This window comes from Propithecus coquereli, unplaced genomic scaffold, assembly GCF_000956105.1.
Source record: "Propithecus coquereli isolate 6110/MARCELLA unplaced genomic scaffold, Pcoq_1.0 Scaffold34, whole genome shotgun sequence".
In the NCBI taxonomy this organism is placed as follows: Eukaryota; Metazoa; Chordata; class Mammalia; order Primates; family Indriidae; genus Propithecus; species Propithecus coquereli.
The window spans coordinates 8,506,900-8,522,492 of NW_012149063.1; positions in this window are offsets into that span (position 1 = coordinate 8,506,900).

Consider the following 15,593-nt stretch of genomic DNA (forward strand, 5'->3'; position numbering starts at 1 on the left):
TTTTTAGCTCCCACATATTAGTGAGAACATAAGATATTTGTCTTTTTGTGCCTAGATTATTTCACTAAATATAATGACCTTCAGTTTCATCCATGTTGCTGCCAATGACATGATTTCATTCTTTTTTATGACGAAATAGTATTCCATTGCGTATATATACCACATTTTATTTATCCATTCATCTGTCAGTGGGCACTTAGGTTGATTCCATGTCTTTGCTATTATGAATAGTGCTGCAATAAGCTTGTGAGTGCAGGTATCCCTTCAATATATTGATTTCTTTTCCTTTGGATAAATACCAGTAGTTGGATTGCTGGATTGTATGGTATTTCTATTTTTAGTTTTCTGAAAAATCTTCATACTGACTGATTAATTTACATTCCCACCAACAGTGTATAAGAGTTCCCTTTTCTCTGCATACTTACCAGCATCTGTTATTTTTGCTTTTTTAATAAAAGCCAGGAGTGTAAGGTTATATCTTAGCCATTATGTTTCACTACCATGACCTAGCACCCAACACAGACCCTTGCACAGAGTAAATGTTTAATATATTTTAGTAAATTACATCAGATAGTCCTGGTTACTCAGTTAAAAAACAAATCTGAGATTCATAGTAGAGAAAAGAATAGCAATATCATAAGACATCTTTTCATTCTATTAGTATTTTTCATCGTTCAAGAAGGAGGCTCTGCCAGGCACCTACAGTCCCAGCTACTCAGGAATCTGAGGTGAGAGTATCACTTGAGGCCAGGAGTTCAAGGCTATAGTGTGTTATGATCACATCTGTGAATAGCCTCTGCACTCCAGCCTGGGCAACATAGCAAGACCCAGTGTCTAATAAAGTAAAATAAAATAAAATAAAAATGTTTGCTCTAAGAAAAAGAAGGCTCTACTTTCGACAAATAATGGTGTTTATGTACAAATGTATGCCTAGACTTCACAAGTTTTCAATTTTAAACATAAAAATGACCTTCCCTTCATACAGCACATCATGACTAAAAAATAAATTCTTAATTTTGTAAATCATTAGCATATTAAGACTAGGGATATAAAGAAAAGGACAATTAATAAATGTATCATGGACATTAATTATTGTCAGGTATTTCATCTGTAACAGATATACATCAACATTTTGCAAATTTCTTGCAAATGGGTAAAAATAAATAGGAAATGCAAAAAGAAAGATTAACTGAATTAACTAGGAAAATTAGACCTTTATTTTTTTCAAATAATTAAAAAGCTTCAAGAAATCATATATATTTTTCTTGATAAGCAACATTGAAGAAGAAATCAAATAAAAGAATAAATTGGTTCACTTAATGCTCCCTAGAAATTTATCTTTGTTGAATAAAACAAACTTCTTCACCGGTTCTGACAGATTTGTAAGTTCCAGTCCCTAGGCTAAATTCCACGTCCCATATCACTCATAGTGCATCGGCTTCCCTGATCAAACCCTCGCTGATACAGATGCTCAGTACCAGGGTCTCAAAGTCAAATTCATCAGGAGAAAAACAGAAAAAACTCTCCCACCTACCGGAATAAAATATCTAACATATTAAAAGTCATCTCTACGCTAGCCATTGATAGTTAGGTACTTAACAATTTTAATCAGTGTCACTAGATGACATATTCCTAATTTAACCTGAGTACATATTTTCTTTTAGCAAAGGTTAATCAGATATTCTTAATGATGAGCATTAGAAATTAAAATAGTATCTCATATTAATAAAGTATTTAGCTCAGAAACGCTCAAGGATTTTGAAGACTCACACCGCTTAAGGCATCTTCCCAGGGTGAATACCCTGCCCCCAGTCCTCGAGTACCATCAGTCCTGGAACAGATCTCAAAATGAAACCCATATTCCTTGAACCCTATTTTCTCAAAATGTGTAAATCTAAAACTTCCCAGGAGGGACCCTCTCTCTATCCAGAAGCTACTAAGAAGAAAACTTCTTACTTCCCAGAACCCTGAGGGATCTTATAGTCCCCTTTTGACACATTATGTCAGTAAGTTTAATGTTGTCCAAATCCATACATCCATCACGAGGCATAAAACACCCATCCCTTTAGTTAAATTTGAAGACTATCCCATCAGTGTAATCATGTCTAAACATCACATACTTTGCATTTCTAATTATTGTTAAATCAATGAATTTTTCCACCAGAACAAAATATTTCTACATGTGGATATTTCTATATGTACCTATATACATATATTGAAAATCGACCTTAGGTTGCATTAAAAATCTATTCTAGGCCTATTATAAAAGATTCCTAAGCATCAGTTATTATTCTGACTTTCAAAACCCATTAACGAGTATTTACATCCTGGAATTGATCCAAATTTAGAATAACCTACAGCTGGAGATTATCATAGCACTAACAGAAAATTCTCCAAATCTCTCAGACTTACAGGTTTTGGATAAGAAATTGAAAAGGACAAAGGAGAGTTCTTTAGTTTGGGAAACTGAAATGAGAACCAACCATTACAGAGCTGGTGGTGCCAATTGGTGACTATTGCTGTTAAGCCCATATTCCTGATGGCATTTGTTCCAAATTTAATTTCATATTTGGGAAATACATGAGATTAATACATGCGTGTACCCACATGTAGAAATATGTTCCCAAAATGAAGACAAGCAACAATCTTGTGCTGGTGTTATTTGGGCATTTTTAATACTAGCTAATGAACAGCTCACCAACTGCTACTATTTTATAGGCATGAGAAACAAATGACTGGGTTTCCAGATGTCAAATCCTTCTGTGTAGTTACTCAGTAGTAACATCAAGTATATGAATGGAGGTGTTAATTTAGAATTTTGTGTGTGTGAAATAAACAAGACTGGAAATTCCATTAAAGCATTCTCCCTGGCTCCCCTCCCTCTCACACACACACACACACACACACACACACACACACCCCAAGTATGACCCCCAGGCAGTATGCCTTCTAATGGGGCACTAACATCAGGCATGACTTGGTGGCTGCTTTGGGGAGGCAGGTGCTCAGCTTCTCCATCTTTGCTTTGTGACAGTTTCTGTGACACATACACCATCACCAGCCTGACACATGTATGCCATCCCCCTTAATAACCCAGGGAGATCTTGGGGTCAGAGGTTCCCCTCAAATGACTGACAGCTAGGGAGGCTCCATACTTGCAATATAGCCGTCAGCTGGAGTGAGAAGACAGGGCCCCGTGGGGAGTTCCTTTCTTTCCCAACAAGGAACCTTCACTCAGCATGACCTGCCTTGGAGAAAGCTTCAGACATGGTCCTTTCTTTTCCACTTCAAATCCTGCCTCCAAACGAGCTCTCTTGGCCACCTGCAGTTGCTGTAAATCAATTTCCAAACAGAAATCACTATGCAAAATATGCACAAGCTAAGATGGGTAAGGAGATGACAAGCTGCACAGCCCTGCCTCCTGTCATGTGGGGTCCCCTCTCTCTTCGCCCACAAAGCCGTGAGAAGTTAAAAGAGGACTCAGACTCACAGGATTTTAAGACTAGAGATGACCTCAGGAGATTATCCAGTCCTGCCTTCTGCATTACCCACAACCTAAGCACCTCTTTTTTTTTTTTTTGATGTATTGGGTTTGTTATTGTTTGGTTTTAATATAACCAAAATGTCAATTTAGTCCTTTGCAAAGAAAAACACAACTATCAACGGAACCAAATATTGCAATTCCAATCACCAACTCACTTTATTTCTGTAAACTTCCCTGAACAACTTAATCATATGTGTATTTTGATATGTTGCAGTTTGGTATCCGTTGTTCCTTAAACAATATCTATTTTACTAGGTTGCATTTTAGACTTAAAATGACCTGTGGATTATTTATTTCCTTCTCCCAGCCCTCTGCTCAGTTGATACATGTAAGCTCATTTCCAGATAAAATTATTAAGTGGTAAGTGGGCTTGTCCGGGCTCCTATGCAAATCACAAGCGAGGCAGAGTTAACTCTGCCCCATGCGAGCCATCTTGAGTCCCTTCATTCTAAAAGAAATAGCAATGTGATGCTGGAAGAGAAGGATCCATCTGCAGAAGCAAAAATTGCAAACCATCAAGGCTGAAGAGCCTTTCTCCTCCAAGCAGATTCTGCTGCATGTGATGGGCTTACAGAGCCCACCCAGTGCATTCTAGGAGGGTTCCATAGCAGTAGCTGGCTTTGCCTTGATGAAGGGGATTGGCTGCCATGGTGGTGAGAGTCAATGGGCAAGAAATTCTGCCAGAAATAAGCAGTGGGACATCTTTGTTCAGGGTCCACCTGAAGCTGGTGGAGAGACAGGTTGAGAAGCAGATAAGTTCCCGTTACACTAAGTGAAAGGAGCCAGACACAAATACCACATATTGTATGATTCCATTTATATGAAATATTCAAAATAGGCAAATCCTAAAAAACAGAAAGCAGATTCATGGCTGCCAGGGAATGGAGGCTGGGGGCAGCATGGGTAGGGGCGGCTCATTGGGTAAGGCAGAGGTCCCCAGCATTTTTGGCACCAGGTGCTGGCTTCACGGAAGACAATTTTTCCATGGACGGGGGTGGGGTGGAGCTCAGGCAGTGGTTCCAGTGATGGGGAGCGGCTGTACATACAGATGAAGCTTCACTCACTTGCCCACTGCTCACCTCTTGCTGGCCTGATTCCTCAGATCCATGGAAGACAATTTTTCCACAGAGGGTGGAGGAGGAGGAGCTCAGGTAGTGATATGATGTCCAGCTCCTAACCGGCCACAGACTGGTTCCAGGCCACGGCCCAGAGGTTGGGGACTGCAGGGGTAAGGGGTTTCCTTTTGGGTTGATGAAAATGTTCTGAAAATAGATAGTGGTGATGGTTGCACAGCATTATGAATTTACTAAATGTCACTAATGGTAGATTTTATGTAATGTGTATTTTACCACATTTTTTTAAAGACTATGCCTGCAGCCTTTAAGAGAGAAAATTCCCTCCAAGGCCTATAATCCTCCCTTATGTGCTCCCAGAGGGGAACAGAGGAGCACATATCAGTCCAGAAGAGAAAGAAGAGAAAGAGGAATCCCCCAAGGGTGGGAGGAGGATGCGATGTCTCTCTCTTCCAGGACTATGCCAGGCACAAGGGCCTTTGTAGGCCACTTTGCACTTGTGTAGTGAGTGTTTGCTCACATATGTTCAAAGAGCTAGACAGACTTGGACTAAAATCTAACTCCACCCTCTCTAGCTATGTGACTCTTGACAAGTCACATCACCACACATTCCTGGAGTGCCGACTACGTGTGTGACAGTCCAGGGCCCTCCCTGCAGCATCTCCTTCAATCTTCACAGACCTGTGAGGCAGAAGCCATTATCTCATCCAATTTCCAGATGAGGAGCCTGGGACCTAGAAGGGCTAAGTTGAGCCAAATCACACAGGCAGCGAGAACCCAGTTAAGACTCTCAAGCAGTTTCTCCATTTCTGAAATGGGGAGAATAATAACTGCTTTGCAAGGTCGTCAGGAGGATTAGAGATGCTGAGCAGATGCTCACTAAATGGTAGCTGGAAAGAGTGACGAACTCACAGGACCCTCCTGAGGTGGCATCACAGAGCAGAATTTTACGATGAGGGAAGTCACGTGGCTAGTTAGTGACAGGGCCAGGACTCGTATCCAAGCCGACCAATTTCCCACCTACTGCTCATCTGACGGTGCAATGTTCAGAAGACATGCCTATGGCAGTGGATGGACAATAGATCAACACCTAACCAACCAGAACATCAGGAATGAGTGTAATGTGGATCTGGGGCAGGAAACAGGGGCTTATTTGGAGAGCAGGACTCCAAACAAAGGGAGGGAAGGGGGAAGGCATTCTCCTCTTCCATTAGCTAGAAGTGTTTCCTGCCAGCATTACCCATGGTAGAGAAGAATTCTGGAGAAGCAATGACCTCTGATGGCCCCAGTGTCCCCACAGTATAACAGAGCCTATTAATAATAGTAATGATGATGACAATGAGTACCATCAATTGTGTGCTTGCTACAGCCCGGCAGTAGACAAAATGTGCTACGTACATTTTCTCAAAAACCTACAAATAGGTGTGGGATTGGTTACTATATCATGGTCCTCATCTCACTGATGAGAAAACTGGAGGCCAGGGTAACACAACTGGTAAATGGCAGGGCTGGATTCAAACCCAGGCCTTCAGGAGGACAAAACTCTGGCTCTTGACTAATATGTTACTTGTCGTGATGGGGATTACTAGCCCCTCATTAGTATTCATGGATACTTCTGGCATGAATAGAAGTGGGCTCAATAAATGTTAAATATTAATATCTCTCCAAGCTAACTAACTTTTGCCAAAGAGAGAAAAATAGAATAAAGTAGCCTAAGACTAGCAGAATGTGTGACAGAAAATTCTTCTGAATAGTAGGTCCTACCCATTCTAGGACATCAACAAAAGCAGCGACTGAGCCCCACACCAGGCCCCCAGGAGCCAGCTAGAACTAGGGCCATCTCCCTTCCAGACAGACACCCCGGCACCCACTGAAGTCCAGGGCTTCAGCTTTCCAGATTTCCTAGGGCTGTTCTTCCAGGTGGCCCTGGTCCCACCAAGCTAGAGAAAGAACTTCATGCATTCATAGGCAATGGCGGTGCTCTTGATGTGACTAAAGGACTAAAGGTATAATTCACCACACATGGAATTTAAAAACTGCATAGGCCATTCTTAATAATAAGTACACAAAAGAAGCTCCAAAGTCTTTATTTCTCGGTCTCATATCCAACTATGCATAGTGAAGAGAATGTTCAGGGTTTCTCACCATGTTCACTGTTTAGTCAACACACCACTGACAGCTCATCTGTGAACACTGTCATGAGAACATTTGTGACCACCTGTTACCTTAATAGGCTGGAATTAATTCCTGACTTACTTAATCTGAAAACTATGTAACTCTATAGATATTTGGATAATGACAGATAACTGATAGGGGTACTAACACATTTCATGTATTCTTAGATGTACCTTTTTTTTGCACATTTTAACATCTCTAAAATCCGTGTGTGCTTTACTGTCACCAACAGCCAGTGGGCAGGCCTGACAGAGTTGGCACGGTCTGTTCAGGTGAGAACATTAAAAGCACCAGCATCAAAACTTGCAGAATGGATAACGTTGACGTCGAAGAAAATCTCAGAGATAACAGTAGAGCACTTTTTAAGGATATTTAAATTGATGCTCTTGATGGCCCAGAAGAAAATATTGTGTAGAAAAACATGGCTGTAGACATCTCTGAGTTGAATAGTAATTCATAAGAGTTGGACTCCAAGTGGGAAGTTTTAGGAATACCCAGACCAACTTATTTCACTTATACCACTTTTTGTTTATACATAGGGGTCACATGTGCTTTTACAAACCCTATGGATTATCTAAATAGGTCTAGAAAAGCTCCTTCAAGAACTATAAAATAAAAATTCTAGGTCCTCACTTAAAATTAGAAAGCAGCGTGCCATAGTTTAACTGGCAGCATTTTTTTTCTTTATGGTAAATAAAATAATGGTACATCTTATAATCAATAACATCTTAGATTCAGTGGAAAATGGCTTAAGCAGAAAATATACCACAATGCAGTGAGTTTGCAGAAATAAAATAACCAAAAGTTTAATTATTAAAAGAAAATGAATATAATTTCCTCTCACTCTAGAAACATCAAAGTCTAAAACATCACAGTAACATTTATGTATAATGCACCTTCTATTTGAAAAAACTGACACATCTGAAAAAGTCACTTTAAAGTAAACCATTTTGTTTGTTGCTTCTCAAACTTTATATTTTTAATACAGAGGAATTGGGAAAACTCTTAAAATCTCAAGAAAGGAAAACAATTTAGATTACAAAAAGCAAAGCATTTAAACTTAAAGTTAACTAGAAATTGTGCCTCTTTCTACTCCCTTGAACTTGCTAAACCTTGGTTTCTTATCTGTAAAATGGGAATTTAAAGCAGCTATGCCATTGGGTGGTTATGAGAATTGCATGGGTGAGACAATATAAAGTGCTTAGTAAAGAGATCCACATGTTAGGAGCTAAATAATTTGTAATTGTACTCTTTTGATACTTATTTTTATGATTCTTTTACACTGGGCCCAGGGCACAACAAATATTTGTTGAATAAAAGGATTTAAAAAACTGAAGAATCGTATCCCCATCATTTTAAAAGACTTTATTCCCAGTGATGCATTACTTGAAAATGCTATTTCTAAGCTTACATACTAGTTTCCTCATAGACTCAAAATCAGATGATTTTCAAAGTATTTAAGTAAGAACGGAGATGAGAAAATAATCCCATTTTCTTTGACACCGAGGTACAAAAAGGCCTAATGTTTCAGTGCAATTAACAAAACCAAGCGGACTGAGAGATTTCCTTAGTGTTGAGGGGTGAGGGTGGGAGTTGGAGAGTAGGGAGAAAACTGCAGTTTGTTATAATCCACAATTCAATTTCAATCTTTCAAGAAGCAGATTCTGTTCCCCTGCACACTCACACGCACACACACGCGCACACACACACACACATTTTGTTTTTTAAAGATCTTGAAAATGTTTAGCCAAATGGGTCTTAAATGTCAGTCCTCTGGTGGGGAAGGAAAAGGGCACCACACACAGATCCTTCCCGTGTTTGGTCCCAGCCAGCTGTATGAGAAAACAAGCTCAAAATAAAATAAGGGACAACATAATTATAAAACACCCCTCTCAAAAAAAAAAAATCTTTAACTCACATTAAAATGTGAAACATCTCAAGCAATGGTCATGGATTTCAGAATTTTACAACCCAGTGTTTAAAAATCCTAAAAATAAAGTATGTTTGATACATGCTATTTCATAAATGTCATACGTTTATACGGTGGGAGCACTTTTTGCACACATTCCTTGTTTGCATGCCTTTTGGAAATCTCCACCAGACACTAAATCACAGATAGAAACCCATAGCTTCTGAGGGAGGCAGCAAGGTCAGGTGAAGGGCAGTGGACAGGAAGTCCAGAACTGGGTATCTTCTTCCAGCCATGCAGCAAACCAGTTGTTAGGTGGCTCCAAACAAGTCTCATGACCTCTCCAGATCTCAGTTTCTCCATTTGGACTTAAGGATCTCTAAGTCTTTTCCAACTCTTACATTCTTTAACTAGAATTTGGATTTTGCCCAAGGTGACCTTAATGTTGATAACAAATGTAGGGAATTGGATTTACAATGCCTATCATTTGGTTGTCTTAACTGTTCCTCCACCTTAACTCTTGTTATGCTTCAAAACATACTGTCAGCCCTTTATCAGTGTGCATGAGTGCACACATACATGCACACACACACGTGCACTTCAAAGAATGAATAACAAAGAATCACGTTGCAAGAATTATATGCAGCATTTCAAGTGGCACGTTGAGCATAGCCGTGTTTTCGGTGCTAATTATGAAACAGCAAACGTAGAGAGCTCGTGTCTCTGAGTCTGCTGGGCTCACCTTCCGTTTCCTTCTAAGGTCGGTATGGGTTCTGTGCAAAACCTCTCTCCTCCACCCTCCGTTGACCAGAGGACAGTGACCCCCTTAAGCTCCTCAACAGCAAAACCCAAAAGAAAAGGTGCAATTTAATTCTTAGCCTGAAACACAGCCCATTTGGAAGGACACCAGTCACTAGGGTATTGTTAGTGCCTTGAAATGGCCAAGAGGGATTGCTGACTCTGCGAATATCACTCGAAAGGCAGGAATTCTATTTGAATTACTAACATAACAGATGTTTGCTGGGCTCCACCATGCAGTCTGCATACAGTTATGCTAATTTGGCAGCACTTCCCTTCCAGTTAGCTCTGAGCCATTAGAGCACGCAGCTAGTAGGTCCTTCTGTCTGACTAATAATTACCTATTATTGATATTAATTAACATTTTTTGCACTTTTCCTCAGTTTTGACCTAGTATCTGTTGGTAGTCTAATCACTGTGGCCTATTAAAAGTCAAAATACAGGGGCCTACAGTAGTCATGAGCCATTTATCAAAAAGCAAACAAGGCCAATTAAACAGGCAGCCAGACAGTTGTCTTGATTTGCCGCTGACTGTTTCTTGATCACCATTATAAATTGCTAATAGGGCAGAAAGTGCTAAGCGGGGAGCATCTGTGGGGGGCTGGTTATTGCTCACTCCCCGCCTGGTGACAGGTGAGAGAGAGGCTAGTGATGGTCTTATTGATGTGAACTGCCCATCAGTTGGTAGTTATTGTTAAAGTTCATGATGCTACAGCTGATCCCGTCCTGCTGAGAGTCAATCAAATTAATTAGAGCTAGAAATTCTTCTTTATTATTTTAGAGCATGGGTACAGAAAGGAGTCCTGTAATTTGGATCCAAAGGCAATGAAGAAAAAAAAAATTTTCATGTAGTACAGTGTGGAAAAAAAATCAGATATTGCTTCTTCCATTATTTATAATAAGGGCTGCGGCTAAAGGTTTTTATAGGCACAGATCAAGAGATCATAATAGAAGCATATTGACAGATTTTTTTCTGCAATACTCCAAGGAACTGGCTGTAGCAGGAAAATATATCAAAACCTTATCATCAGAGCTGAGATCTTCTGTGAAAAATCAATAAAGAGTTATACATGGTTTGAGTTTAAACAGTTCTCTGTAGTCATTTAAACATAGTGCATCTGTACAGCTTTTTACCTCTGGAGACCAAGGTAACCTAGCAACTGCAGGGCTTAAACCGATTAACTACAAATGAAGTACTGTATGCCTATCAAAGCAATTGTTCATCGTTGCCTTTGTTGCAGAGACTAAGCTAATTGAACATGATACAGTATGAAGATAATTAACACCCATGAGTTTGTTAATTGCCTGTTAGCATTACAACACAGTCTCTTGGTTTCCTTTTAACTGTCTCCTTTGTAGCCTCTTACTTCCCTTAAAATGGTGCAGGACCTGTTTAACTGGCAATGATATCTTGGAGTTTATTAACCCTTTTTAAATTAGTTTAAAAAAAAAAAAAAGCCCCGTCTTAATGAAGCATATTGCATGTGCTTGTTAAATGCAGGCTCCCACTTTGTCTCTCTATTTTCCCAAGATTAGGAATTTGTTTTACAGATACTGTACAAACTATGTTTATTTTTCGTGCTAATTTATTTCAAGCAATTTAGTCATTATAAATGCTCTCAGAAAAAAAAATACGGCTTTAGTGGTTCCCTTTATTACTCAGCTGCTCTGCTTTCGAGAGTGAGCGATAAATGTCTTTGAGGGTTGGAATATTAATTGAAGGCAGCATCTGGTCAGCAGCTGACCGGCTCCAGTTGTCCTGCTCCAACAGAGCAGGCGAGAAAGAAGCTTTACTAGTTCTATTTGCCAGGCTCTCGTTTTTCCTTGGAGCCATGGACTAAATGAACCCCCATTTTATCTCTGCTGGATCACTGCATGGATGCCAGAAAATCAATTGGGCAGGAAAATCTGTTAATCTAAAGTGAATTCAATCTAAGGAATCATTTAAAATAAAAATTTCAATCATTACCTTTTCGGAAAAGCACTTTTTTCCCTCAAGTCTGTGTGCACATTTCATGACAATACTTCGAAAGGACCTAACACAAGAGTAATTCAAAGTCAATAGAATTGTCTAGCAAAGAACAATTTGCTTTTTGGAGAAAAAAAACAAAACAGGGTGGCTGATTACAAGCTTAAGAGGAAATAGAAAACCCCAACACTGTGTGGCCAGAAACGATTAACACACCCAGCCTCAGGATTCACATCTGACACTCAAGATAGACTCTTCTCCTGTCGAGAAGGAACACCCTGGCTGTGTCACAATTGTTTAACTTGGATTTTCCTGGATGATCCTCTGTGTTTGTCATTACTGTGTCGTGGTTAATACTTGCTGCTAAGCCAGTCCCAGGAGGGCCACTTCTAGTGCCCAATTACAACTTCTATCATCAATCATAAGTATTATTTATTCAACAAAATGAATTGCTAATTAATAACTGATGAGCATTATGGCCTTGAAGACTATAACACTATCAATTATGGTTGGCATGAAAGGCATCTACCTGGCACATTTTCACTACAATTAGCCCTGGAAGCGTTCGTGGAATATGTCTATTAAAATAATCTAAGAAAAGGCTGGCCTGCCTTCCTCTCCTGCATAAGAATTGACAAACACAACATTATCTCAGGTTAGGACTCTACCAAACCACCCCAGTATTCCAGTAATATTTTTCCTGTGTGCCATGACTTGTATGAGAAGCATGACATGATGAAGAGACCCCCCCCATAGAGGCTGCAGGTACAAAATGTGGCCACACATGCCCAGCCATGCTCCTGCTGAAATGCTGCAGGGGTGACTCAACTGTAGCATGGCACTTGGAATGTGGCTGCTGGCTTATTTTTAGACTCGGTTGTTGCTCAGCTCATGTTCTGGGCTCTGGGTCCAGGCACACAGCAGCTAAATCACTTTAGCAGGCAGCTGGTGGGCCAGGACTGCTCACATGTACTCGCAGTCCAGTGGGAGTACGGCATTCACCTTGAAGACCTTCTGATCAGAGACTTAAAGAAGAAAAGCTAAGAAATACCCTCCTTCCTGCTGGAGAAGAAGAAAACAGTAGGTTTGAAGAATGAACACATACAAAAATAAAATACTGCTATGAAGCTTTTTGAAAGCAGAACGAATCTACTACCTCTGCTTTGTGTCTAGTCTCCACGCCTAAAGCCCTGTAGGTGACGAATAAATAAGGGTAGATGATAAGCATTGCGAAGAGGCCTTTTTTTAAGAACTTTGACTAACAGAAGGGAAAAACTTTTTTCCTCCTGTGTATATAAGCCTCCGAAGGTGAAGAGCTCATTGAATAGTTATCTGGGTAATTCTGTAGTTTAGACAATCATTTCACATTTAGTGCCGGATGGATTTTGGAGAATAAGCTATTTGCATAGATCAAATTAACTGTAGAATTGGAAAAGCACTCTCTTTGTGCTGGGTAAGCAGAACAGCAAGTCTCTCATTATTTCAGTTAAAAATGTTTGAGGGTTCAAATTATGCAAATATCTTCCCTTACCATTCTGCCAAACTGCAGAGCACCCAGCCCCCTTTTTGTGGGTGGGTCCATGTGTCTTGGGAGGGGGGAAAAAAGAAGAAGAGAACGAGTGCACCCCCCTCCAGATGGCATGATGATTGAAGTTATTTTTAGCTTTACAAACTCAAGAGTTAGAAAGGTTGGTAAAGTGAAAGAAATGTTCACAAAACAGCTTAATTAAGCAAAACATTCCTCTGAGCTTCCACCCTATTTCTCTTTCTATAAAGATACTGACAAGTGAGAACACGCGGTTGGTAGGGGCTTGCCAGCATTCACGCCAGTAAAGTGGCAAATTGCTCCAGTGTTTTACGGCGGCAAATGTACCTATGTCTGCAATGGCCAGGACAGAACAGCATAAAGAGGCCACTTAGTTGACACAGATTAGTGGGAAAAGCAATGAAAAATATAAGGCAAGACATGAGAGAAGGAAGAAGGCAGGGAGAGAGTTCAATGGAGGTGGGAGAGGAAGGATAGAGGGTAGGCAAACAAGAGCCCTTGGATTCTAGAGCTGGCTCCACATTCTGTGCTCAGAAGCTTAAGCAAATCAGTTCATCTATCTGAGCCTCAGTTTCCACTTTTGTAAAATGGGAGTATTCTTACTTATTCTCCTTGTCTTGCAAATTTGCAGGGAGGAACTGGTAAATACTGTGTTTGTGGCTTCAGTTTTGAAAACACTTTGAAAGAAATAGTTATATAGAAATGTAAGATTTCTAATAATTTTGCTTGTTTTCTCTTAGCTCATTTCAATCCAGTTATTTCAAACAAAGTGGCCAGGCAGGCTCCAAAAGCTGTGCAAGAAAACGTGTCAATCAGGCCCTGCATTTGAGAACTAAAGAGTGGGTGTGCAGTTGACAGCATCGAAGCTTGCAAGAGGGAATACCATATTTTCTTAAATTACAAATCAGGCAAAGATACCTGAGCCACAAATAGCCAATTTTAGTGATCATACCCAAGACTACTCCTATAGAGAACCAAACTTTATGCACAAGAATCACATGGGGAAGTTAACAATACAGTTACTCTCGGTGGGTCTGGTATAGGGCCTAGAAATCTGCATTTTAGCCGGAAGCTGATCCTTCTGAGGCATGTAGTCCATAACTACCAAATGGGAGACCAGTCTGACTCCTGGGAGTGGAGCACACTCCCGCACACGCTTTCCTCAGTTCCGCAGGGTGGTTGTGAAGGTACTTGAACCAAGCAGCGTCTTCCCAAGAGCCAAGGAAAACAAGGAGTGGTGGAGCCCCAGTCTTCATTTTCAGTAAGATCAGGCTCGATTCAAGAAGGTATTTCTCCTACACAGGACAGGGAACAGCTCTTTAGAAACATCCTTGAAGGCACTGATCCAGGAAATAGAGAAACTACTCCTAAAACCTCCCGGGAAAAGGAATTAAAGAACCTAAATCAGCTTTACAAACATGCAGATATACACATTTCTCCTCCTCTGGTAGGAAAATTGTCCTGTTATCTTTATTCTCCCAAACACTTAAGATGCATCTTCTTTCCCTCCCCTTAAATGACTAATTTTCATTTCTCTCAAAACATGGACAGTGGACACAGGCTATGTGGCAAGATCAGAAATGTTCCCTTTTGAAATAAGACCATTTGGAGTCTCAACCTCAAGATAAATCTTTTTTTTTTTTTTTTCTTGAGACAGAATCTTTTTTTTTTTTTTTTCTTGAGACAGACTCTTGCTCTGTTGCCCAGGCTAGAGTGCCGTGGTGTCAGCCTAGCTTACAGCAACCTCAGACTCCTGGGCTTGAGCGATCCTTCTGCCTCAGCCTCCCAAGTAGCTGGGACTACAGGCATGAGCCACCATGCCCGGCTAATTTTTTATATATATGTATATATTTTTAGTTGTCCAGATCATTTCTTTCTATTTTTTAGTAGAAATGGGGGTCTCGCTCTTGCTCAGGCTGGTCTCGAACTCCTGACCTTGAGTGATCCACCTGCCTCGGCCTCCCAGAGTGCTAGGATTACAGGCGTGAGCCACTGCACCTGGCCCAAGATAAATCTTAATACATGATAGAGTTTCTGCTCTGCCCAGGCTTCTCTGGAGCAAGTGCTCTCTGCTGAGGGAAGGTCTCCAAAATCAACCTTGCATTTACATCAATCCTATTTCTTCAGAATCAACAATTATAACCTTCTTAAACTACAGACTTCTTAAGAACTAGCCCTTGAATCTAAACAGTGCTCCTTTGAGGGAGAAGGTGTGCCCATCACCCAGAAAGACAACTGTATATGGGCAGAATTTCAACATGGAAGGCCCCACATACTCAGCGTACACTTCTCTCTTTGCATCCTCACAGCAAGGGAAGTGGAAATGCCATCCTAACAGCAGGGTTGGGTTCCAGAAGTCTGGAACAAGGCATTTATGAGCCACTGACTCCTCCTGATCTGCCCTTTTGTTGTTGTTGTTTTTTGCTTAAAACCATAGACTGTTTTTGAAGAAAATACTCCTTTCACATTAAATATTTTATTTAATATTTTATACCTCAGTATTCCCTAAACTGTGTTCTGTGGATAGGCTGTTAAGCAGTATTCATGACAGGGACTGTTCTATGGATGCACGAATGTGG